This window comes from Piliocolobus tephrosceles, chromosome X (genome assembly GCF_002776525.5).
Source record: "Piliocolobus tephrosceles isolate RC106 chromosome X, ASM277652v3, whole genome shotgun sequence".
Lineage (NCBI taxonomy): Eukaryota > Metazoa > Chordata > Mammalia > Primates > Cercopithecidae > Piliocolobus > Piliocolobus tephrosceles.
Window position 1 is genome coordinate 56,464,918 of NC_045455.1, and position 27,296 is coordinate 56,492,213.

Here is a 27,296-nt window from a genome sequence, read left to right on the forward strand (position 1 = left end):
TAAGACCCATATTTCCAGCCTCTGTCAGCTCTCAACTTATACCTTAAACATTCAAAAACTAAATAATAATGATTTGTTTATTATTTTTTCTCCCTCACTCCCTGGTCTCTCTTCTCTCCCCTGCATTCAATGAGGATCAAGGCTTTGGTCTGAGTTCACTTTCCATTTTAATTGCCTTTCACAGAATAGATGGTTATAAAATGTAGCAGATAGATTTGCATGTTTCTGTTCTGGCTCTATCTATCAAGAAGCCACTTCTCACCATGTGGCCACTTGACTCAGCCTACAAAGGGTATGCAATTACTTTTACCTTCCATGAGATCCAAAGGTCCCTACATGAGTAAAATCTAAACAAAAATTTCTCTGTCTGTCTTGTTTCCTCACTCTTTTCTGATTTTTTTTTTTTTAACTTGGTTGTTTGCTGGGTATCTAAAGTACCCCATGCCATTTCTGTATTAATGCCTTTAAGGTCTGAACTTGAGCTTAAGGATGCCATTAAGAATGCACTTCTTGCTACAACCGTATTTTATATTCCCCTAACAAGTCTGAAGTTTTGAATACAAAGGATTATAGACATTACCAAGTTATTTTTAAAGATTGCATTTATATTATTCACAATATTTTTGCGGGAAACACATCTTACAATGCAGAGAAACTGGAGATTATATTAAGAGTTATTACAAAAAAGGCTGAATGTTACATAAAAGGAAAATGTCAATTTGCAGTTGATTTTTAGCAGTTGCATCATGTTTCTACACTTGATGCCTGATACTTAAAATGTATTCCCTTGCTCCTGTGTAATAGATTTATGGATAATGGTGACAAGCATCATAAACATCAGATAAATTACTGAATACCAGAGGGATAAAAAATTGTTGGTTAAGAATTAGTATATACAGCACAATTCACAATACCAAAGACATGGAATCAACCCAAATGCCCATTGATGATAGACTGGATAAAAAAAAAAAATCTGGTACATACATACCATGGAATACTATGTAGCCATAAAAAAGGAATGAGATGTCCTTAGCAGGGACATGGATGGAGCTGGAAGCCATAATCCTCAGCAAACCAGTGCAGGAACAGAAAACCAAACACTGCATATTCTCACTTACAAGTGAGAGCTGAACCTATGACAACACATGAACACTGGGAGGGGAACAACACACACTGGGGCCTGTCAGGTGGGCAGGGGAGGGTGAACATCATGATAAATTGCTAATGCATGTAAGGCTTAATACCTGAGTGATGGGTTGATGAGTGCAGCAAACCACCACAGCACACGTTTACCTATGTAACAAACCTGCGTGTCCTTCACATGTATCTTGGAACTTAAACTTAAATTTTTTAAAACCAGAATTGTATAAAGATGTAAGAGCAGGGCAAATACTCTGTCTTCGGGAGAATATGTTGAACCAACATACCAGATCATCACCAGTAAATACCTATTTGTCACAAGAGATTCATCCTGAAATTAGCAATGTTTGGTTTTCTTTAAATACTTGAAAATCATTTCAAAAGTCTGAGTGGATTAGTAGCAGTTAGTGTATTTGCAAAAAGCTCTTAGAAGGAAAGATAATATAAACAGAATTGACTCAGGAGTTGAACAAAAGCAATAAAAGCTTTTCTGGGAAAGTCAGTCATGTGCTATCTCCAGAAATATTTTGCACGCCTCAATATGAGCATGCCCCTGGAAGCTGATGCATTGAGGCAAAATGTATGCAAACAACCCAAGGTCTATGTTTTGGGACAGTTAACTCACACACACTGGGCAGCCAGCGGCCACAAGACTCAGAACCTGACTCCAGCTGACATTCAAGGCAATCACTTAGCTCCTCTCTCGCCTTCATCTCTCATGTGCAACCCTAAGGAATTTCAGGCCTACCTTAGTCCATTAACTTCCTTACCTCCTGCTTCCTTAGTCATGGATATAGAATTAGGCAGAAGTCCCTAAAGTATATACAGATACATATGTATATATGTGTGTGTGTGTGTGTATATATATATATATATGTAATCCATGCAAAATACATTTTATAAATGCTTATGTTTTAGAAGTGATACCTATAAATTTGTAAGTATAGATATATATACTAAAAGTATATTTTAGTATTCAGTTAACATGTGCATAATTATAGTAGATTGAGTTTAAAAAGCAGCTAATACCTGTCATGTTCTTTTCAGAATGTCAGGTATTAGTAAAGTCAGCAGTTCTGCAAACATGCTGTTTCTGCTGTGAGTTTTATGTCTACTTTACCTGCAGAAAAGTGGCTGGCACAAAGTGAAAGCTCAACAAACACTAGATCAAAAGGAATGGCATAGGGGAAACACCAGACTTGCAGATAGAATGTCTACATTCAAGTTTGAACTAATTCCCTTCAAATCTTTCTGAACTGTAAAATGGGAATAATATTCCCTCACTTTGCTCTACTTTCCCCATAGAGATCTCTGTGATAGTAATAGTAACAGTTTCAGTAACAGTAATCATATCTGTAGAACTGGCTTCAGTAGAAGGAACAGTAGTAATAAGTGGAAAGTATTTTTACTATAAACATTATATTGGAATGGATTCATTGATTCATTCATTCCATTGTACCAGGAACTACATAATTGGCTAGATACACAGAGAGAAGACAGAATTACTACCCCAGGTAGGGAGGGTCATCACCTAGCTGGGGAAAAACATATTGCATGACAATGGGATCAATGTTTGTACACATGGATTTACCTGAATGTTTTCTCTTTGCTTCTTGTCAATGTAAAATGTTCCACCATAATTTTCTGGGAAATGCAAGTAGCCTTTTCAACGTATTCCTTTTTCTTACCATCTAAACTGGAACAAGTTTCTTTTCTTGGATAACTGTTACTTCCTCTCTTATTAGCCTAGGTCTTTTTAACAAACTTTTCATTGATTCACTTGGTATGTACCAGACACTTTGCTAAAGCTTGGATTTCAAAGATAAAAGAGTCCTACTTTCAAGCAAAGAATTTTCCCCATTTTCAGGAAAGCAATAAAAAAAATACAAAATGACCACTTTGAAGATAGTTATAAGCTCACTTTGTGAATGAAGTCTCAGTATCGAGGGTAAAGTGCTAAGATATCTAAGACTTACCTTCAAATAGTATAGCAAAAAAACATGTATTTATGCATAGTGAGAGAAAGCAAAGAAAATTTATAACAGTTGAATGCAACAAATATAAGTTCGTTGTTTTATACTTCAATTTTTCTGTATGTTTGAAATATTTTCTTATAAAAAGTGGAGGAAATGAACAAAAGGTTCAATGGAGTCAGATTACTTTGGGTTACAGTCTGGTTCCAGAACCGTCCAGCAGTATGAGCCAGACCTCATATGAGTTATTAACCTCCCAAGATCTTGGTCTTCTCATTGTTAAATGAGATTTTACATGCCAGAGTGGGTTCTTCTGCACATTAAATTAGATAACTCATGTAAAACATGTAACACAGTCCTGATGCTTAAAAGAATAAAACAAATATTAACTACTATTATTTTATTTGTAAAAGAATACTTCAGACCCAAGCATGGTGGCTCACGCCTGTAACCCCAGCACTTTGGGAGGCTGAGGCAGGTGGCTCACAAGGTCAGGAGTTCAAGACCAGCCTGGCCAAGATGGTGAAACCCTGTCTCTACTAAAAATACAAAAGTTAGCCGCGGTGTTGGCGGGCACCTGTGGTCCTAGCTACTTGGAGGACTGAGGCAGGAGAATTGCTTGAACCCAGAAGGCAGAGGTTGCCATGAGCTGAGATCATGCCACTGCACTCTAGCCTGGGTGACAGAACAAGACTCCATCTCAAAAAAAAATCTGTGAAATATGTGGAATTTAAAATATGGAGATCAGGAGGATGGCATTTCCAGGAATAGTAGAAAGCGTATTTCCCGAGAGGTAGGCAAGCTTTGGAGCAGCATGGCTCTGAGGGTATATACCAATCTCTGGTGGTTTTAATCCAGAGTTCTAATGGGTCCCATGACTGGGGAGGACAAGAGACCAAGCTTGGGGCTTAGAGAGTACAAAATTTTAGATCAGAGACAATTGAGTGAAGCTGGGGCTTTTGTAAAGTGACATCATCAATAAGCAATCTAAAGAAAAGCTCTGTTGGACAATGGGAGATGGGGAAGATTCTTGCTTATATCCACCTACCTAGTGAGTCAAGTGAGGCTCTGGGTGGAGCCCATATTCACAGGTATTTAGAACCAGAAGTTTTATTTCTGTGTAGTTGAGAGTCTAAAAATGAACTCAAGTTAGTAGCATCCTCTAGCATCTGGCAGAAGCAAACACAATCCTAAGGAATGGAAGGCATATTAAGTCCACACTTCAAAAAACTCCTAAAGATTCCATGGAACATAAATTCACAATCAAAACTAATAAAATACATAAGGACCAAGGAAACATGGACAGAAGTCAACCAAAACAACCAGCTACAGAATCAGACTCACAAAACTTGTTAAAATAAATTTAATAAGCTTGTTAAAATAAATTCAATACATTTTAAGAATTAGAGGTATTAAAAGTATGACAGTGGAACAAGACACTACAGAAATACCCAGACTTTTGAAAGAACACAAAGTTTTACCGCTAGAAGCGAAAATCTAAAAAATGAAAAATGTTACATATTAAATGGAGATGCAGCATAAAAACTAATGAACTGAAACAGATCTGAAAAAATTACCCAGAACTTAATATAGACAACCAAAGAAGTATAAAATTTCAGATGGAAAGAATAAAAGGAGTGGATTTTGGCAATATTCAAAGAGAAAATGACTGGAAAGTTCCCATAATTAATAAGATGAATCCTTAGACTCAGAAACAATGTATTGTAAGCAAAAATAAGAAATAAATCTACATTATATTGTAACTGCGGAACATCAGAGACAAGACTATCATTTAAAATTTCAACAATGGAAGCCAGACAAGAGTGGAATTATATATTTAATGCTAGATGAAAATAACAAAGAATTATAATAGGAAAACCATACAGCTCTTATAGATTCATAACTAAAAATAAAATAATTAAGGTAAGAAAACTTTTTCAAAAAAGTCAGATGAGAAAAAAATTGGGAGTATTTATGCCAACAGAAACACCAAGAAATTTCCAAAATAATACTCCATGGAATCTACGCCTATGGTTTTGAGAAGCCCTCGTCATCCAGCAGCGAATCATTCTACCTTGTATGAAGGGTTATGATGTGATCACTCAAGCCCAATCTGGGACTGGGAAAATGGCCACATTTGCCATATCGATTTTGCAGCAGATTGAATTAGATCTAAAGGACACCAAGGACACCCAGGCCTTGGTCCTAGCACCCGCTCGAGAATCGGCTCAGCAGATACAGAAGGCGGTCATGACACTAGGAAACTACATGGGTGCCTCCTGTCATGCCTGTATTGGGGGTACCAACGTGTGTGCTGAGGTGTAGAAACAGCAGATGGAAGCTCCCCATATCATCGTGGGTACCCCTGGCCATGTGTTTGATATGCTTAACTGGAGATACCTGTCTCCTGAATACATCCAGATGTTTGTGCTGGATGAAGCTGATGAAATGTTAAGCCATGAATTCAAGGACCAGATCTATGACATAATCGAAAAGCTCAACAGTAGTACCCAGGTTGTTTTGCCGTCAGCTACAATGTCTTCTGATGTGCTTGAGGTGACCAAGAAGTTCATGAGGGACCCCATTCGGAATCTTGTTAAGAAAGGGTTGACCTTGGAGGGTATCTGCCCATTCTACATCAACATGGAATGAGAGGTAGAAGCTGGACATACTGTGTGACTTGTATAAAACCCTGACTGCCACCCAGGCAGTCATCTTCATTAACACCCGAAGGAAGATGGACTGGCTCGCTGAGAAGATGCACACTCGAGATTTCCCTGTCTCTGCCATGCGTGGAGATATGGACCAAAAGGAACGTAATGTGATCAGAGGGAGTTTCATTCTGGCTCTAGCAGAGTATTGATTACCACTGACCTGGGCCAGGAGATACTGATATGCAACAGCTTTCTTTAGTCATTAAATATGACCTTCCCATCAACAGGGAAAACTATATCCACAGAATCAGTTGAGGTAGATGGTTTGACCGTAAGAATGTGGCTATTAACATGGTGACAGAAGAAGACAAGAGGACTCTGAGACATCGGGACCTTCTACAACACCTCCATTGAGGAAATGCCCCTCAATGTGGCTGACCTCATCTTGGGGGCTGTCCTGCTACCTAGGCCCAGCCAGCATTCAATCTTGGGGGCTGAGGAACAGCAGGAGGCTGTAGGGAAGGGAGCCAAGGAATGGACATCTTGTCATTTTTTCTTTAAATGTCACTTTTTGAGGCAAAAGAAAAAAGTTTTAAAACATTAAACACATAAATTTATAACCACGTTTGTGGGCAAAAATAAACAATATTATAAAAATTAATCTTTCCAATATATTCTGTAGATTCAATGCAATTGCAGTAAAAGTCTACCAGTGTATTTTTTGAAATTTGCAAATGTGATTCTGAAATTTAAATATAAATAAAATTTCTATAGAAGACCAATGATCTAAGACTATCTAAAACACCCCTAACAGAAAAAAAAATTTTGAAATGTTTGTCCCCCCTGGATATTTATTTAGTATAAACTTGTAGTAATTTAGTCACCATGATACTGACACAAGAAATAAACTAATGAAACTGAATAGAGAGCCCAGAAATAGGCCATGTGTATGTTAATACCTGATACAAAACAGTGCTACCCACTACAGCTAATGAGGAAAGAATGAACTGAACAACAAATGATTGCAACTCATATGGGGAGAAAAATTGATTCCCATACCCACTTTACTATTCACAAAAATCAATTACAAATGGATCAAGAATTTAAACATAAAAGGTACAACTTTTAGGAACAAATATCAGGGGATATCTTATGGCTTCGGTATAAGGTAGAATTTTGCTTAAAAGGCTCAAAAAATGCAAACTAAAGAAAAAGAAGAGTGAATCAAACTGCATTTATAAGAATTTCATTCCAAAAAGCTGACAACTCACAGACACACACACACACACACACGTATCTCCCAAAAAGGCAGTGAAAAACAAGCCACAGACTATAAGATACTTGCAACATCTGTAACTGTTAAAAGCTTAGTGCCCAGAATATATACAGAATGCCCATAAATTACTAAGAATAAGACAAATTACCCTATATTAAAAAATGGTCAAAATATATTAGCAGGCATATCAGAAAAGGAAGCACAAGTGGCCATTAAACATGTAAAAGAAATTCACACTTTATTAATCAGGAAAAAGCAAAGTAAAACCACAATAGTACATCATTTTATTCTAATGAAATTGATAAAAATGTAAACTCACTGGCTAAGATGTAAAACAAAAGAAATTTGAAGACATTATTAGCTCAAGTTTAGGTTAATACAATTTGTAAAATATTTAGGCATTATCTTTTAAAGTTGAATATATGCATGCCTCATGATTCTGCCATTTTATTTGCATATGAATCTTAGAGAAGCTGTTATATATGCTCACCAAGATATACCTAAAAATGTTCATAAGAGTATTATTTGCAATACCAAAAAAGTGAAAACACAACTGTACAAGAGTAGAATGAAAAAATGAATTGTGTTACATTTATGCAACAGTATATGACACAGCAGTAAAAGTAAATAAACCACACCTACATTCATCAATATAGGTGAATCTCAAAAGTTATGTTGAGGGAAGAAAGCTAAACATAAGAATATATATAGTGTGACTCCATTTACACACAGGTCAAAAGTAAAATCAGACTAATATTACCCAGGAAATCATACCTATGTTGTAAATGCATTTTTAAAAAGTAAGCCAAGATATTAGCAAAATTACAGAATAAGGAGCTCTAAAGTTTCCTTTTCCCCATAGACACATCAATTTTAAAGCAATACATGGATCAATTCCCATTGTGAGAAATCAAGAAGCTAGTTGACACTACAGCGAGCTTCAGATTAGAAGCAGCAAAAGAAAGAACTACCAAACTAAAAGATGGGTCATTTAATATTATCTAGTCAGAGGAGCAAAAGAGCTTGAGGGACTTAAAGGACGTCATCAGCTGGACCATAAAAAGTACAGGAGTTTCAGAAAGAGAAAAGAGAACAAATCAGAAGCTTATTCAAATGAAATAATGACTGAAGACATCCCAAATCTTAAGAAATTGATCCAGATTTATGAAGTACAAAGTATCCAAAATGACATAAATCTAAAAGAAATCCACACCAGAACATGTTATAATTGAATTACCAAAAGTCAAACACAAAGAATTTTGAAGGAAGCAATAGAAAAGCAGCTTTTACATCCATGAGGACCCTCAAAAGAATATCAACAAACTTTTCAGCAGAAACCTTGCAGTCCATGAGACAGTGGAATGATATACTTAAAATGCTTGAAAAAAACTGTCAATCGAAAAGAATATACCTGGCAAAACTATCCTTTAAAAATGAAAGGCATATAAAGACTTTGCCAGACAAACAAAAGCTGAGGAAGTGCATCACCACTAGACCCCCCTTATAACTAGAAACACAATAGCACAAGTACGTGTAAAACACGTTGGTAAAAGCAAATATATAAACCTACACAGAATCCTATATTACTGTAACAGTAGTGAATAAGTCTTTTTTTTTTTTTTTTTAAAGACAGAGATTTGCTCTTGTTGTCCAGGCTGGAGTACAGTGGTCTGATCTCGGCTCTCTGCCCATCTTCCAGGTTCAAGTGATTCTCCTGCCTCAGTCTCCCAAGTAGCTGGGATTACAGGCGCCCACCACCAACACAGCTAATTGTTTGTATTTTTAGTACAGATGGGGTTTCACCACGTTGGCCAGGCTGGTCTCAAATCCCTGACCTCAGGTGATCCACCTGCCTTGACCTCCCAAAGTGCTAGGTTATAGACATGGGCCACCACGCCTAGCCAAGTCACTTTTAATTCTAGTATAAAAGGCAAAGATAAAAGTATTAATATAACTATAGTTTTAAAATATGTTAATGAATACAAAGCATAAATAAATGTAAGTAGAGACATCAATAACAAAGTGTAGTGGGGTGAGAAGTAAAAATATAGAGTTATTGTATGCAATTGAAGTTATCAGCTTAAAATAGACTGTTCTATTTTAAGTTCAGTTCTTTCCTATAAATGACTTTAAATATAAGTAAGTTAAATTCCGTAATCATGAAGAATAAGTGAATGATTAAAAAAAAAAACCAAGATCCAACTATATACTATCTACAAGAGACTCACTTTAGATTTATGGACCAATGCAGGATGAAAATGAAGGGATGGAAAAAGATGTTTCATAAAAATCATCTAAAATAGAGCAGGAGTGATTATATTAGTATCAGGAAAAAAATAGACTAAGTCAGAAACCATCACAAAGAAGGATATTATATTACAAAATGGTCAGTTTTCTAGGATAATATTACAATTATAAATATATAGAAATCCGACATTAACACACTTAAATGTATAAAGAAAACACTGGCAGAAATGAAGGGAAAAATAGATGGCAATATAAAAATAGTGAGAGACTTCAATGCCCCACTCTCAATAAAAACATCCAGTCAAAAAACCAGTAAGGAAACAACACACTTGAACTATTGCTTTAGACCAAAGGAATCTAATAGACATATAGAGTGCATTCCACTCAATGGCAGCAGACACACTTCTTCTCAAGTGCACATGGATCTTTCTCTAGGAAAAATTATGTCTCAAATATATATTAAACTTAAAAAGATTAAAATACCAAGGATCTCTTCTTACCCACAATGGACTAAAACTACAAATCAATAGAAGAAAAATTGAAAAATGCAAAAATATGTGGAAATAAAACAACACACACCCAAACTACCAGTGGGTCAGAAAATAAAAAGGAAAATTAGAAAATATCTTGAGACAAAGAAATCACAACATACCAAAACCCATGGGATGCAGCAGAACAGTGAGAGAGAAGTTTATAGTAATAAATGTACATACAGACAATGAAATGGAAGAAACAGCCCAGGAATAAATCCACGTATATAGTCAACTGATTTTCAACAAAAGAGCCAAGAATATACAATGGGAAAAGGACAGTCTTCTCAATGAAGGAAGCTGGAAAAACTAGATGTCCATTAAAAGAAAAAAAAAGAATGAACTCCAAATAACCTAACTTTATGTTTGAGGGAACTAGGCAGGGAGAAGGAATAAACTAAGCCCAAAAGTAGCAGATAGAAAAATAATAAATATTAGACAGGAATTTATGAGAGTAGAGAAACAATAGAAAAAAATCAATGAAGATAAGTTTTTTGAAAAGATAAAATTGACAAATCTTTAGACTAAGAAAAAATTCAAATAAAATCAGAAATAAGAGGAGATATTACAATTTATGTTACAGAAATAAAAAGGATCGTAAGAAACTACTATAAACAATTATATACCAAACAACTGGATAATCTAGAAGAAATGATAAATTCCTAGAAACATACGACCTACCAATATTGAATCATGGTAGAAAATCTGAACAGATCTATAACAGAATCTGAACAGATCTATGTAAGGAGATAGAATATGTAATTTAAAAAAAAACAAAAAGCCTCCCAATAAAGAAAAGCCAAGGATCAAGAACAAAGCAAGGATGCCCACTCTTACCACTTATAGTCAACATAGTATTAGAAGTCTTAACCAGAGTAATTACACAAGTAATAAAAAACATCTAAATCAAATGAAGGAATAGAATTGTTTCCGTGTGCAGATGACATGATCTTATATATAGAAAACCCGAGAGACTTCATATACACACACACATGCTCTCACACATACACACATACACTCATACACACGTTATAACCAATAAGTGAACTAAGTTGCAAGGTATAAAATCAATATACAAAAATCAGTTGTGTTTCTATATAGTAACAATAAACTGCAAAAGAATTGATGGAAACAATCCCATTTACAATAGCATCAAAGGAATAAAATAGGAATAAATTTAAAGGGTTGAAAGACATATACTGACTACAAAACATTGGGAGATGAAGACAAAAAATGAAAAGACATTCTGTGTTCATGAACTGGAAGACTTAAGTGTTCATATTAACCAAAGCAATCTACAGATTCAATGTAATCTATATCAAAATCTCAATGGTAGTTTTCATAGAAATAGAAAAAAATTCTAAAATCCTTATGGAACCACAAATGAGTAGCCAAAGCAGTGTTGAAAAAGAACAAAGCTAGAGAAATCATACTTCCTGATTTCAAAATATGTAACAAAGCTACAGTTATTTTTCAAAATATGGTACTGACTTATAGACACATAGACCAATGAAACAGAAGACAGCACCCAGAAATAAATCCACATAGATATTGTCAACTAATCTTCAACAAAGGAGCTAAGAATGCACAATGGAAAAAGAATTTTGTTTTTTGGGGTTGTTTTTGAGATGGAATTTCATTCTTTTTGCCCAGGCTGGAGTGCAATGGCGCAATCTCAGCTCACCGCAACCTCTGCCTCCCAGGTTCAAGTGGTTCTCCTGCCTCAGCCTCCCGAGTAGCTAGGATTACAGGCATGTACCATTCACGCCCAGCTAATTTTTTTGTATTTTTAATAGAGATGGGGTTTCTCCATGTTGGTTTGGCTGGTCTCAAACTCTTGACTTCAGGTGATCCGCCCACCTCAGCCTTCCAAAGTGTTGGGATTACAAGGGTGAGCCACTGCATCTGGCCGATGAAAGGATAGTCTTAACAAATGGAGTTGAGAAAACTAGAAGTCCATATACAAAAGAATGAAATGGAACCCTTATCTTACACCATATACAAATATCAACTCAAAATGGATTAAAGACTTAAATGTGAGACCTGAAACTGTAAAACTATTATGAGTCATAAGGGTAATGATTCATAATATTGGTTTTTTGGATATGACTCCAAAAGCACAGGCAACAAAACAAAAATAGACAAATGGGATTACATCAAACTAAAAAGCTCTGCACAGGCAAAGAAACAATCAACAGAGTGAAGAGAACACCTATGGAATGGGAGAAAATTTTTGCAAACCATACGTCTGATAAAGGGTTCATATCAAACAGATATGAAGAATTCAAACAATACAAGGAAACAATTTTTAAAATGGGTAAAAAAACAGAATACACATTTCTCAAAAGAAGATATACAAATGGCCAACAGGTATATGAAAAAATGCTCAATATCACTCTATCAGCAAAATATAAATTAAAACCACAATGAGGTATCACTTCAAATCTGTTAGGATGATTATTCTAAAAAAACACATACAGAAAAAGGTAACAAGTGTTGATCAGGATGTGGAGAAAAAGGACCACGGTACACTGTAGGTATGTCAATTAGTACAGCCATTATAAAAAACAGTATAAAAGTTGCTCCAAAAACTGAAAATAGAACTACCCATTTAATCCAGCAATTTCACTTCTGGGTAGACATCCAAAGGATATAAAATATGTCAAAGAGATATCTGCACCCCAGTGTTCACTGCAGCATTATTTGCAATAGCCAAGATACAAGAGCAATCTAAGTGTCCATCAGTGGATGAATGGATAAAGAAAATATGTTGTATATGTACACAATCGAATACTACTCAGTCTTTAAAAAGAAGGAAATTCTGTCATTTGCAACAACATAAATGAATTTGGAGGGCATCCTGTTAAGCAAAATAAGCCAGATGCAGAACAACAAATATTGCATGTTCTAAATAGTGGAATCTAAAAAAGTTGGACTCACAGAAGCAGGGAGTAAAATGGTGGTTACCAGGGGCTGAAGTGGAGGGAAGGAAAGGTTGGGAAGATGTTGCTCAAAGGATACAAAATTTCAGTTAGATAGGAGGAGTAAGTTCAAGAGAACTGTTGTACAGCCTAGTAAGTATAATGATAATGCTTTGTATTTTTAAAAGTCACTAAGATTTTAAGTGCTCTCATCCCCAAAAAATAATGAAAGGCACTATGTTAGTTTGATCTAGCTATTCTACAACATATACATCTTTCAAAGCATCATGTTGTACATAATGTGTATATTTACAATTGCATTGTATATAATAGTATACAATTTTAAAATTTTTAAATAAAGAAAAAGGAAAAAAGTATATTCACCCAAAAACCAAAAGAAAAAAAGCCAATAATACAAAATTCTGAATTGCAGTTACCTTGTAAAGGGGAGAAGAAAGGGATGAGATTATGGAGGTATTTACAAGGGCATTCAAAAATTGTTATTTTGCTCTATTATTGCATTTTGTTTTGTTACTTTTAAACTGTATAAATAATATTAAATATGCAGTGTGTATGCTGTATTTCTCTAAAACTAAAATTAAAACACAATCTGAAAATACATACTATTTGCTTTGTACCTTCCTGTGAATCATCTATATTTATTAAAACTGGCTCAGATCTTAACATGAACAATAAAATCAAAATAAAAAATAGAATTATATAGAAAAATATATACCCTCTGTTAAAACCCCCAACACAATTAAAGAATTATGATCATTTTAGCATACTGTGTAAAAATGTGCACTGAACACCATTTACTGCTAGGGTACTAAAAGGAAGATGGAGTTGTCACAGGTGTCCTCTTCCACACAGCATGTGGCAATTAAGCACTCCAAAGAACTGGAGAGGGTTTAATCCTGGAAGCCACAGGATTCAATTTGTGCTTTAGAAGACCACTTGGACTGTTACTTAGTACATTGTAGAAACAGGGAGTTAATTACTACTAGTCCTAGATTGGAACAGAAGCAGAGGGCAGAACTAGGATTGAGCAGTGTTGGCAGCAACGAAGTCAACAGATTTAAAGTCTGTTTTGAAGGTAGAATATGATATGTTGATGAATTAGATGTGGAGATAACCTTATAAAATAGTAATATGTCAAAAATATATATAGTTCTCATTCTCTAAAGATGCTTTAGTTATTTCAGCGGATTTCTCTGTTGTCTTTGTAAGTTATACAGAAATTTTAAAATAAAAATAAAAATCTCTTGGCTAATCATAATACTGACAGCACTGCCCACGCCACGTCCATGCATTCCCTTCCACCAGGGAAAACACGTGGAACCACCAGGAGGTGTCAGAACTGCCACAAACTCTTTCAATTATTGATAATAAATTGTGACACACACTATTTTATTCTTTAACATTCTCAAATTTTTATAAAGATAAAGATTTAAAGCCTTTTGCTATTATAGCCAGCTACTGTATGACCCCATTTCCAAATACATTGCTTACATTCTGACCCTGCTCCTGGAATAATAAAATACACAAATGCTTACTGAGTGCTTGCTAAGCACCAGGCACTGTTTGTAACACTTGTGAGAATTAACTGGTTTAATCCTCACTTCAGTCCTGGGAGGAAGTGAGTCTCTATCTCCAGTCACTGTACATGAACCAAACATGTTTATTGCTTCCCAGACTTTAAGTTATAGAAGGAGCTCAGAGTCACACTGACACCGGACTGTGTGTTTTAACCTCCCCAAGTTGCTCTTAATGGATCTTAAGTCTCTTTACTGATTACTTTTTCTTGAAAATACCCAAGGAAGATTCATAAAAATTTAGAAAACATACAAATATTGAGAAAACAAATCAGTCTATCCCCAAAGATTGAGGATAAATGATGTCTCTATCATAAAGAGATAAAGAGAAATTAGAAATGCAAATTTCTAAGCAAATAAACTTGATAGCACCAAGTATTCCAAATGTTATAAAAAAAATTATAGAATGAAACCAGCAAGGACCCAAGGATCCCACTTAAAGCTGGAAAAAAAAAAAAAATGTAACATTGGGATACATAATGCTGAACTTGATTTTCTTTTTCAACTGTCACACTCTAAACAGATTAAACTTAAAATTCTCAGAAGCCACAAGAACCGTATGTGTTTGACAGGCAAGCCACACCACTAGGACAGAAGCCTGTCACTTGCTTACACTTAAGTACTAAGCCTGTAATGAATGGTTTATAGTGGTACTAAGCCTGTAAAGCACAGGTTATAATAGTTTTCGACCTTGACAACACATTAAAATCACCTGGTGTGCTTACTTAACTAACTTTCCAACCCCTGAAAGTCTATTCTGTGGTCTGGAACCAATTCGAGGCACCAGGAGTTTTTATAAATTCCCAGGAAATTCCAACATACAACCAAAGCTTGAGAACCACTGCTTTAGATCTAGGCCTATGGAGGTTCTCACCACTGCAACACAGCCATGCTCTGGGCTTAACACTACCTTGAAAGGTAAGAAAATAAGCAAAAGGTTGTAGCCATCTTCTGAATTCATATAGACCACCATGAGCACTTGATTAGACTACTTCCGCAAGTGCTACCCACTAGGAAACTTAGCTATCTATCAAACCAGCCACCACTGACAGCTTCTTTCAGATGTATTTCCTTTACCATGTGAACATGCTTGGACATCAATAAATAGTATAGCTTTCTTCATTGTAACTACCAATTAGGTTAACTATGGATTAGACAAAAGGGAAGATGGGAAAAGGAGAAATTGAGGACCTGATGTGTGCTAGACATTATATGCATTTGCCATTGAATCTTTACAACAATCCTATAAGGAAAGAGTATTTTATTTTATTCCTCAGGAAACTGAGGTTCAGTGGGGATTGAGTGATTTCCCAAGATCCCAGGGCTACCACAGAGTAACACTGGGAAAGTGACACAAACTGCCTTTTACTATACCACACTGCCCCCTAGGGCTACAGGGGTCTATGGCACGCACTGGAAGTTAAAAGAATTTGAAATACCAGAAGGCAGCAGCTGGCTTGAAATCTTCCCTGGTAGACCTAATTGGATGTGATTGCTCTTTCTCCCAATACTTACAGCCTTTTCTGTGGGTACCACTGGCTTGGCACGGAGCTCTTACTGCCTTTTGTTAATGGCTAATTCATGTGCTTTCAACTAATTGCCATTATATGCAAGCTCAGGCAGGGCAAAGATATTCCTGGTATTTTTTTCATCTACCTCAGAGCCTAAAATTGCCTTAGAGCAGTGCTTCTCAAACTGTAATGTACATACGAATCACCTGTGGACCTTGTTTAACTGCAGATTCTAATTCAGAAGGTTTGGGTGGGGCCTGAGATCCTCCATTTCTAACAAGCAGTCAGGGGATGCCAATGGTGCTGGTGAGATAATTCTTACCGTGAATAAAAAGAAGCCAATTATTCCACATAAATGGGGTTTTTTAAACTAGACTTGAGGAACAAGCAGCTATGAGTGTGGCTTGGGAAATGAGATTTCACAACATATTTCCATCATTTTTGTTTTTTTAAGGTGCCTCGGTGCTGCATGCAATTATCAAGACTCTACAGTCATCTCTTTCCTGTTCAATGAATCTTTGCAGATTGGTTATTTGATAGGTAGGACATCTCAACATGAAAAGAAAGCACCTACAAAAAACAGTTGAATTTCTCATGAATAACACAAAAGAACATTAACTGGTTGGTCGACGTTTTGTTTTGTTTTTAATTAAGGATAGCAGTCTATTCCTTCCACAATTGCTCCTGTTTGTCCTGGGACCTCCTGTGTGGCCACTGTGTCTTTGGAGCTACCAGAGTGATTGGGATACTTTTTTTCTTCTTCTTTTTGAGAGCTTCCTGCTCTTGTCATGCAGGCTGGAGTGCAATGGCGCGATCTCGGCTCACTGCAACCTCTGTCTCCCGGGTTCAAGCGATTCTCCTGCCTCAGCCTCCCGAGTAGCTGGGACTACAGACATGCACCACCACGCCCAGCTAATTTTTGTATTTTTAGTAGAGACAAGATTTCAACCATGTTTGTGGGGCTGATCTTAAACTCCTGACCTCAGGTGATCCGCCTGCATCAGCCTCCCAAAGTGCTGGATTATAGGCGTGAGCCACAGTGTCCAGTCCGTAAATGAGATACTTCTGGGAAAACCTGTGGGTAACCTCTATTAACAAATTCTGAACTAAACACAGGCATTACAAATAGCAGCCTCTACCTCAGCAGATGTGAGTTCAAGCTCTGGAAACATTTTACTTCTAAAAGCTTCATTTTTCCTCCAGTACCACCCTCATGCAAGACTGAGGACCTTTGGCGTAATCCAAAATGTCCAAACTCAATTTATTCACAAGAATTATATTCATACACCCTCACAGAATAGCTTTTCTCATTCACAATATTTCATTATTGATTTTGTGGTGACACAAACGAGGGTTTATGCTGTATGTGATACAAAACATATAAATACTCCTGGAACATGTCATATTGTGGCTCAGAAGAAGACATCTCTATCCCATATTCACCTTTGTGCCCCCACCCCCAGACACCCTACCACAATGGCACAGGGTTTTATAGAGATGTCACTGTGTCCCTTGAGCAGCCTCAATTTCCTCAACTGTAAAAAAGGACTAATAATACCTAGCCTGGATGTTTCCATGAAAATTAAACGTATATATCTTCCTCCAAAAGTCCCTGGCAACCTTTAGCCAACAAATCTAGACCATTTCCTCCCATGCACCCCCCAATCTTTATCTTACTACCCTCAACCATAACCTCATCTCCTTATACCTTCTTTCTTTTTATAGAAATGTGCCTCGCTCTTAGTCTTTCCAGTTGGGTTCCATCCTCTTTTGATGACAACAGTTAGAAATAACAAATAACTTCACACAGTCAGTTCTCTCTATAAATATTTGTTACATGAATAAACAATTGATCCACCTGTAAACAAATCAAAGCCAGTAGATCCTAAATATTCAGTTCTAGAAATCTCTACTACAGGGCAAAATCAGTTGGGAAAATATTAATAGCAGCCATTTATGACAAATTCCTTTTAATTCAATTTATTCTAGTCCCCCTTCACAAAAAGAAAGGAACAAATCAAAGGTGCCACCAATATTTAGAAATCATTTGAGAAATAGTGCAGCAGCCAGAACATCAGGCTGTCAGAAGTACTGCGAGCCTGCCTAAAGCTTACACCTATGACAGTTTTGTGTTTTTTGATTTTTCTTGAGATGGAGTTTCACTCTTGTTGCCCAGGCTGGAGTGCAATGGCTCAATCTCAGCTCACCACAACATCTGCCTCCCAGGTTCAAGCTATTCTCCTGCCTCAGCCCTCCTGAGTAGCTGGGATTACAGGCATATGCCACCATGCCTGGCTAATTTTGTATTTTTAGTAGAGATGGGGTTTCTCCATGTTGGTCAGGCTGGTCTCGAACTCCCGACCTCAGATGATCCGCATGCCTTGGCCTCCCAAAGTGCTGTGATTATAGGCATGAGCCATCGTGCCCGTCTATGACAGCTTTTAAGATGTATATAGAAACATGCAAGAAAATGCCCAGCACCAGGAAATTTGTGTTCCCTTGATACACATATAAGACCACTCATGAGTAAACTGAGGCTGCTCCTCCTTCACATTGGAGGTTATTATAAAGAGTAAAGGAAACGGCATGTGGGTTTTCTATTCCAGCAGCACTCAGTAGATATTCAGAAAAGTGCCCATTCTGGCTCATCTTGGTGGCTATTTTCATCCCATTGGCATAGGGAAGAAGAGTAGCAGATGCTTAATTGACGTGTTCATTGACCTTATTAAAGAAAGCTCTGACCATGACAAACATTTTATGTTAGGCAATCTTTGCTCTTGTAGTCTTCCAAAATCTTATGAGAGGTAGCATCAAATTCTAAAATATGTAGTCATACAGGTATGACAAAATTGCACTCAGTGGCAGGGAAACAGGAAATGATCTAAACAGAATGATGGAAAAATCCCATCATTGAAAAGAAAAAAAAACTTCATAAAAAAAGATCAAATCACACCACCAAATACCATGACAATAAAAAACCAAAAGAAAATCTATGGCCGGGCACGCTGGCTCATGCGGGTAATCCCAGTTCTTCTGCAGGCCGAGGTGGGCGCATCATGAGGTCAGGAGATGGAGACCATCCTGGCTAACACGGTGAAACTTCGTCTCTACTAAAAATACAAAAAATTAGCCAGGCGTGGTGGCAGGCGCCTGTAGTCCCAGCTACTCGGGAGGCTGAGGCAGGAGAATGGTGTGAACCTGGGAGGCGGAGCTTGCAGGGAATCGAGATGGCACCAATGCAATCCAGGCTGGACAAGAGAGCAGACTCAGTCTCAAAAAAAAAAAAAAAAATCTGTAAGAAAGCCTTTAAAAAATGTGAAAAAATAAAACGATTATTAATTGAACAAAATTTAGCCTGTAAATTTAAGATAGGCAAACAAGAGACTTATCAGGATAAAATTTTACTAAAATGAAATTCATATATAAATGGCCCAACTGAGTGAAAACAATTACCAGCAAACAAGATTCATAGCAAAATATCAGAGCCAAATGATTCAATGGCAAACAAAAAACAAAAGACAGGACACAAAGAGTGCATGTTATTTTATGTTATATATTCATGTAGTAACGAAATCACCTTTTCTATTTTTCCCTAAAACTGTCGAGTATTTAATTTGTAATTGCCTTTAGTATACTAACTGAAAATCTGTTCAATATCCTGTTAATTAGGTTATACATAATATAATCTAGGGGTTACAGTGAACACATTCAAAGGGAATGTGCTCATTATAAAATCCTGTTACATGTGGTTACAGTCTCTAAAGAAAACCTATGGGAATCCAGGTAATTTCCACATTTTAGACATGTGTGGAAAATGCCATACTTCCTCCTCTCCTGGAGGTTTCTGAGGAATGTGTTTTATTCCATCTGAAGCCTCAGGCATGTTAGAACTCCTCAACCAAAGTGTATTCTACACCTTATTCTGCCCTCCACATTGAGGAACCATGCTTCACAAATTTCTATCAATGATTATGCTCAGAGGTGTCCACAGGTATTGTTTTGAGGTTTGGATTGTTTTTCCAAATTCACATGACCATCTTCCTGTTGATTATCTCCCTAGTGCTGTGACTTAGGTATGCCATCCCCCACTTAGAGAAGTGTGAGATCGATTAAACAATCCAAAATCTTGATCCAAGAAGAGTACTGGCTAAATATCATTAAGGACTAGTTTTGTCTACGTGGAAAATTCCGAAGTTGCAGGAAAATATTTCCATTTTATCCACATCTACCTCTTCGACTACGGTTGAAATTTTATGACTATGGCTTCTTCCCTGGGCTTTACATTGTCCTCCACTGAGATGCAGATAGTATTATAAAGTTAACACCTTTAGACTTATCAGTTTTATCCTCATATACTGTAAGTTACCTGCCTTTTCCTGAGAGCTGCTTCTGCAGGAAGCAGTGGCAGGAAGATTCTAAGAGAGGGTGAGGCCAGGTGCCTAGGAGGACAGCAGCAGCAGAAAGGGAGCACTAAGGATACAGAAGGTGAGCTAACCCTTTCCCAATTTTACTTAAGGCTTCAACAGGGAAAACTCTATGAATACAATTGCAAATAGAACATCTTTCTAAAGTACATAAGCCCAGAGCTGCTTTAGGTGATGTTACAATTGGAGCCTGGACCTCTGCCCACTCTACTTGTTTTTCTAGTCACCAAGACATCACAGAGTTCTAGGGTTTCTTGGACCCTAAAGGTCCAGGAAAGATGCTTTGAAAAACACTGGCCTATTAGAAGTTGCTGTTGTGAAAGAGATTTTCTTATCTATAAGAACCATTTTTTCTCTTAAACCTATAATCAAGGATTTATTATTTCAGAGGTTAATTTCTGAAGAGGTGGTTGGGAGATAAATTAGAAAAGAAAGGTATTGTTGATTGTTTTTCAGCCAGATTCTTTGTACTATTAAGATCTTGATTTTCAGATAACATGGAGCTTAAGCCCAGAGGCTAAGGGAGTCTCACAGCTCCATAGATGGAAGCACTGCTTGAGAGCTGTACAAACCCAGACATTCCCTTCTCTCCATCTCCTGTTGCTGCTTCTTTCTCGCTGCAGGTGGGTTTATTCTGTTCTAAGCTCATTTGAAGGAAATGGTCTCAGTACTAGTTCCAATTTATATCTTCTCTGTTCGTGAAACCAGCCAAAGCAATTCCAATTTAAGTTTTCTAGAAAGTACTTTGCTCAGCTCAGTTGAGCCGATTATTCCCATCATTCTGATTGTTCCCGTCAGAATAATCTGTGTGACAACTGTGCTATGGTTAGGACAAGTTTCAGAAAAGGAGACAAAACACTAGACAACTTCACAATAGTTGTCCAGGACTTTCTTCCTGGAAACCCATGCCCCGCTACAGCAATGATGAGCCGATTCTCCCTATCACTTCCCAACTCCATATTCAGTGATGTCATATTAGTAGCCTGAAATCAGCCAGGAGGAGAGTATTTATACCATGAAAACTGGCAAATGCTACACATCAGGGCTTTTTTTTTTTTTTTTTTTTTTTCCAGACAGCTAATTTACCAGCACACCACTGTCAGATAAGTTCCCTGTGATTTGATTGGAGACAGCCACATTAACATCCACCCACACACTGTGAAGTACTGCAGATAACCTGGGTGTCCTTTTCTTCATAAATATATTCCTCTAGAAGGAACCCAAGTAAACATGCTCACCCAAGTATTTTTATGTGTTTAAGAAAATAAAGTTAGACTTGTGCATTGCCATGGGTCCAGTCACCGCATCCCTGAGCATTTAGCGTAGTTTTTCAAGCATCTCAAGCATTGTCCACTATCTTCATTACAAGGTTAGATATAGGTTAGAAGAATCTTAAAAATTACCCCCTTTCATAGTAAAAATTAAAAACAGCAAGTAGAGAAATCCAGTTCAGAAGGTGTGAAGTGGTAGAAGTTACAAAAGCACTCGCTGGGATACCGCAGGAGCTCTACAAATGTTTGGGAATGTATGAAGAAAAGAAATGAAGTAGAAAGAGGAAAGAAGGCATGGGGGTGGGAAGGGGGAAGGACAAAACATAAACCAAATAATGAGATGACAAGCAACAAGACAACCCTCCACTGAGATAATAAGCAAAAGACATTAAATAAGTATAAAAGCATTCATTCACTCAACAAATGATATCAAGTGCCAAACATATGGCAGGGACTTGGCATAAAAAAGTCCATAAGACATGGTCCCTGCCTCAAGCACTGTACAGTTTGGTAGAGAGAGTCAAGTAAATTGACATTTCAATACTGGTAAATGCTATGATTAGTTAACTACCCCATGCTGAGGGAGATCATAGAAAGGCTTCTAATCCAAAGTTGAAAGTCCCAAAAGGTCACACTTCCAAAAAAAGGAACATCTAAACCAAGATCTGAAGAACAAATAAAAGCTCCTTGAGTGAACAGGGTGGGGCAAAGGGCATTTCAGGTGGAGGAGAAAGTATATAAAAAGGGTTTGGTGTTCAGTGGAAATAGGCAATGATGGATTTAACAAGTTCTGACTAGCTCAGGATAGCGTCCAAAAGAAAGCTGAAGATGTAAGTCAAACCAGGCAATGAAGGTCTCACATAGCCTTCTCAGAATTGGGACTTTGAGGGCAAAGGAGAACCACCAAAGAATTGAAAGAAGATATCACTTTAGAGAAATCAGGGAGTCCTGTTCATTTTATCTCCTGAATCGCTCTCAGACTGGTCTAGCCCTCTCCATGACTCTTCCAACTGGATTGACATGACATCTCCAGCTGGTCTCCTTGCCTCCACTTTGTCCTGCCTCTACACTATTTTTCACATGGAAGGCAGGGAGACCAGCTGGAGATCATTGCAACAATCTTGTTGAGGGACTGCTTTGGTGAAGAAGAGAAGTGGTCCAATCTGAGAGCCATTCAGGAGATCGAATAAGCAGGGCTCAGTGAGTAACAGGACTTGAGGCAAAGGAGTCAGGTTTCCAGGCTTCTGACTTGGGCTGGGTGGATAGTGGTGCTCTTTACTTTAAAAAGAAATAAAGAAAAAAATAGGTTTCCTAGGTAGTATGATTTGGATATTCATCTCCTCCTAATCTCATGTTGAAATGTGATCTCCACTGTTAGAGACAGGCCTAGTGGGAGGTGTTTGGGTTATGGAAGTGGACCCCTCATGAATGGCTTAGTGCTCTCCTCCCAGTAATGAGTGAGCTTTTGCTGTTAATTCACATGAGAGCTGGTTGTTTAAAGGAGCCTGGCACCTCCTCTTTCCTGTCTTGTTCCCTCTCACCATGTGACAGGCTGCTCATCCTGCACTTTCCATCTTGATTGTGAGCTTCCTGAGGCCTCACCAGAAACTGAGCAAATGCTACTACCATGCTTCTTGTGCAGCCTACAGAATTGTGAGCCAAATAAACCTCTTCTCTTTATAAATTGCCCAGCCTCAGATATCCCTTTATAGCAATTCAAAGTAGACTAACACAGTGGGGTAGATCAGGAGTTTTTGTCCTTGAGGTGCTATGGGACATCCCAGTAAAGATATATAGTTTATTCAAAAAGATATATAGTTTATCCATATATATAAAGATTAAAGATATATGGAGATATAAAGATATATATAAAAGATTAAAGATATATCCTAAAGATTATATATAACTTATTAGTTATCAAGTTTATTCAAAAAAGGTCACCATGATTTATAATTTTTATGTTATGTTTTGAGGTGGTTAGTAAAAAACATGGCTTTTCCCCCCATCAAATGAGGCATGGGTATAAAAAGAAGTAAACTACCACCTCTGATGATTGAGACACGTTTGGGAGACTCAGGCTGCCAATGTTTCATTCCTGATTTAGAGGGAGGGCCCAATGATCCCTGCCACCTGGTATTCATGTCCTTATGTAGCCCTGTTCCATGCTACATATGGCTGACTCATAGGACTAATAGGATACTGTGAAGATGACAAATGTGACTTCTGAGGCTAGGTCACAAAAGACATTATGACTTGTCTTGCTCTCTCATGAATCTCTCTCTCTGGGGGAAGTCAGCTGCCAGGTCATGAGGTTACCCAAGCAGCCCTGTGGAGGCACTCTTATGGTGAGGAACTGAGGCCTCCTGCCAGCAGCCATGTGACTGAGCCACCTTGGAAGCAGATCTTCTAGCCTTCAAGCCCCCAGATGACTGAAGCCCCAACCCCCTTGACTACACCCACATGAGAAAGCCTGAGCAGAACCACTCCTCTAAACTTCTAAATTCTCAACCCACAAACACTGAGATACTAAATGTTTATGGTTTTAAGCCAACAAGTTTTGGAGGCAATTTGTTACACAGCACTGGATAAGTAATACAGAAACTTACATGCCAGGTCACAGCAAATATACTGGAGAGCTGTAGGCTCTCAAGTATACTTGAGCTGTAGGCTCAAGTATAAAACTTGAGGCAGTTTTTCTCAGACTCCCACAAGCAACAGAATCATCTGCTAGGCTTACTAAAATACAGATTACTGGGCCCAACCCAAGAGTTTCTGATTCGATAGATCTGAGGCAACATCAGAAAATGTGGTATTCTCGAGTGAGTTCCAGGGGTTTGGGAGCTGATGAAAATGATGTGACCATGAGAGGGCAGTAACACATAGCAAGCTTGATTTGGGTGACACTGAGAAGTCTGCTCCTGGGGGAGTTTCTCAGAGCATGAGACAATTCCGAAGAGAACGAGGACAAGGGAACTGCCGAGAGAGACGGAATTAGAGGGGAGAACTACAATTACTAATTGGGGCCCTCAGTAGCCCAGCAAAGTCTCTGGGTCAATGAGTTCCCAAGGGCAGCAGACCTAGGAGTCTTGGTATAGATGCAGGGTTTCTCCTATCAATGGCTGGCAGATGTCAGGTGCAGTTTCACAGGGTATGCAAAACAAAAAGGCTCTAAATGGCTAAGAATCTACTTATCTGGGCTATGTTTAAAACAATTGGGTGTGTCAACATTGAGTTTGGCACTGCTGGGCTTTTGAGCTCACTGCTCCCAGCCTCCTGTGAGGGAGTAAAGAGGCCCAATATACAGAGGCCATCTTTAGCATTTATGTAACAAATTTTCACGTCTCCAGGTGCTGGTACAAAATGTGTTGGCCCAAGAACACATTTTGAGAAGACTGGCCTCGAGGAACCACTAATGTGTGCTTATGGGCAGGATGGCAGTGGAGAAGAGGGTGAGGCTCAGTGTCTTCTCCCAAATTTTCATATTAAACAAAACCTCTTTCCCCAGAGAGAAGTAGCAAGAGAGGCAGAGGGAAATGATTCTAACAGAAGTTCTAGCCACATGGAAGGAAGCATTAGCAGTGAGGAATAACTGTTCTCTCCCTAAACATACCACCCAAGGTAATGATTCTACATCCTAAGAAAATGTATTTTTCACAGGGGCATTTTTTTTCATTGTTTAGTAGAAGGAACTCCAATGAGGACCGTCTGGTTTTCTATAAACAGAAACCAGTTTCATTATTCTGACAAACAACAGTACTTTGCCTGCGGGTGGTCAAAGCTGTTTATATATCCTTACCTTAATTAAGTCATCTCTGACTAAAAATGATTATCTCACAAGTGTTCTCAACAGCCTTTCTTTAAAGAATTCTAAGAAATACGTCTATTTTTAGTGTTATAGAAGGTATGTAAATTGAGATCTAATACTGAAGCTGTTTCCTTTAATTCCATTTTGAGTTGCTTTTATTTCTCCTTTATAACATTCATGTTCCCATAATTATCCATTCCTTCAATCATTATTTATCTAGTCTTAATGACTATGTTCTGTGCATTAAGAACAGCCCTGGGTGCTTTGAGATGATAGAATTTAAAGCCAGAGCTAAAACTAAAAAACAAAAAAATTTTTTTTAATTGTAAGAACTTATGTGAAGAAAACTTGGTTACTGGGAGCTTTCGATATACTCTATTGATTTTAGCTATTTTATTTTCCTTTCTCCCTCCATTCACATTTAAGGGAACTAATACTAAATTAGCATGAAGAGCGTACGCCTGTGATCTCAGCTACTTGGGATGCAGAGGCAGGAGGATCACATGAGCTCAGAAGCTCAAGCCCAGCCTGGACAACATAGAAGGACACAGACAAAAAAAGAAAAAAAGAAGGAAAAAACATAGCATAAAGAATTCCAGGGAGACAACACAGCCACTTTCCTAGCCAAGAAAAACCCCAGTTTGCAGTTTACTGAATAGAAGTGTGCCACCTGACAGTAATTTTAATGACTGACAATGAACCTTTTGTGAGTTTTGCACTTCTCTTGGCTGAAATATCCAAACTGGCTCAAAGAAGCTCCAGCCTCTTCATTCTGTAAGTGTTGATACTATTTGCATAACTACCTGTCATTATCCCCTACCAGGTGCCTCCTTTCCAACCTTGAATGTTTCTTCTTGATTCATTATAATTAAAGAGCTAATGTAGCCATTCAAGTTCACATTGTCAATGACCACGTAATCATCTTCCCTAGTGGCCAGAATTCCTTTCTTTTTATGAGGTTACAATTAAATTCCCTCCAGCCATAAGGTCAAAAGAATCTGGAACAGTTAGCCTTCCCAGTGACTAATTTCACACCTGTGACTCTGACACATATAAAATAAGACCTCTTAAATGGAAGGTGTCAAGTTAAGAAATAATATACATTTGACTACACCTGAACTGAAGTCAATTAGATGTAAAAATTAAAGACGGTGGCTTCTTTTCCTGTTACTGGAAGTGATGCTTGACATTCTACTTATCAATTTAAGACATCCATGTCCCTTAGAAATGTTAAGGTAATTTGTTTGGAAAAGAATTAAAATGGCCCAAAGCCTCGGTGAGATTAAGATAACGTGTCCGTGTCTGTTCTGTGTAAAAATTTGTCTATCACTTTATTTTTTTCCCTTTCTCAAGATTTAAGTTTTTCTAAAATAGATTTTATTTTTCTGCTGTTGAGGCTTCTAATATTTTGTTAAGAATTACGTGTATTATTTTGTTAATAATCACTATGCACAGCTAAATACCATGAGCCAATTTAGCCTCCGACTTCCAAAATGTAACATTGGCCAATGGAGCTGCCTTTTATTTCTGTGTACTGTGGACCTTCCCCTTCACCTACAGCTTTTAGTGATTCTCAATTTCACAAGTCACACACCACCACCCCTAACTCCTTATGCCTTTATCCTCCTTTCTCCTCTAGGAGTTGCTTCGAGCAACAAGGCTATTTACTGGGAGCTTCGCAAGTCTAACTTCAATTGGAAGTCGTTGTCGAGTTTCTATCAGCGCACTTTGAGTGGACACCCAATTAAGAGACTGCTTATGGCAGCCACAGTGCCCCTTCCCTCATGGTTGTAAGGGCTCCTGGAAAAGTGAGTGTGACCCACTGTCAGCAACCTCCAAACCTGCAGTTCAGCTACCCTGAGTTTCTGGGAAGTCAAAGTGAGCAGCTCATCAGGAACAAAGGCAGGTTTCCTTTATTCAAAAACATCCAGGGGATGACTCCAAGTCCT

The 27,296-nt window shown here is 37.7% G+C and overlaps 1 pseudogene; it reads left to right on the top strand.

Moving 5' to 3' along the window:
- Positions 1-1,687: 1,687 nt before the first annotated feature.
- Positions 1,688-27,079, top strand: LOC111529317 (annotated as a pseudogene).
- Positions 27,080-27,296: the final 217 nt, after the last annotated feature.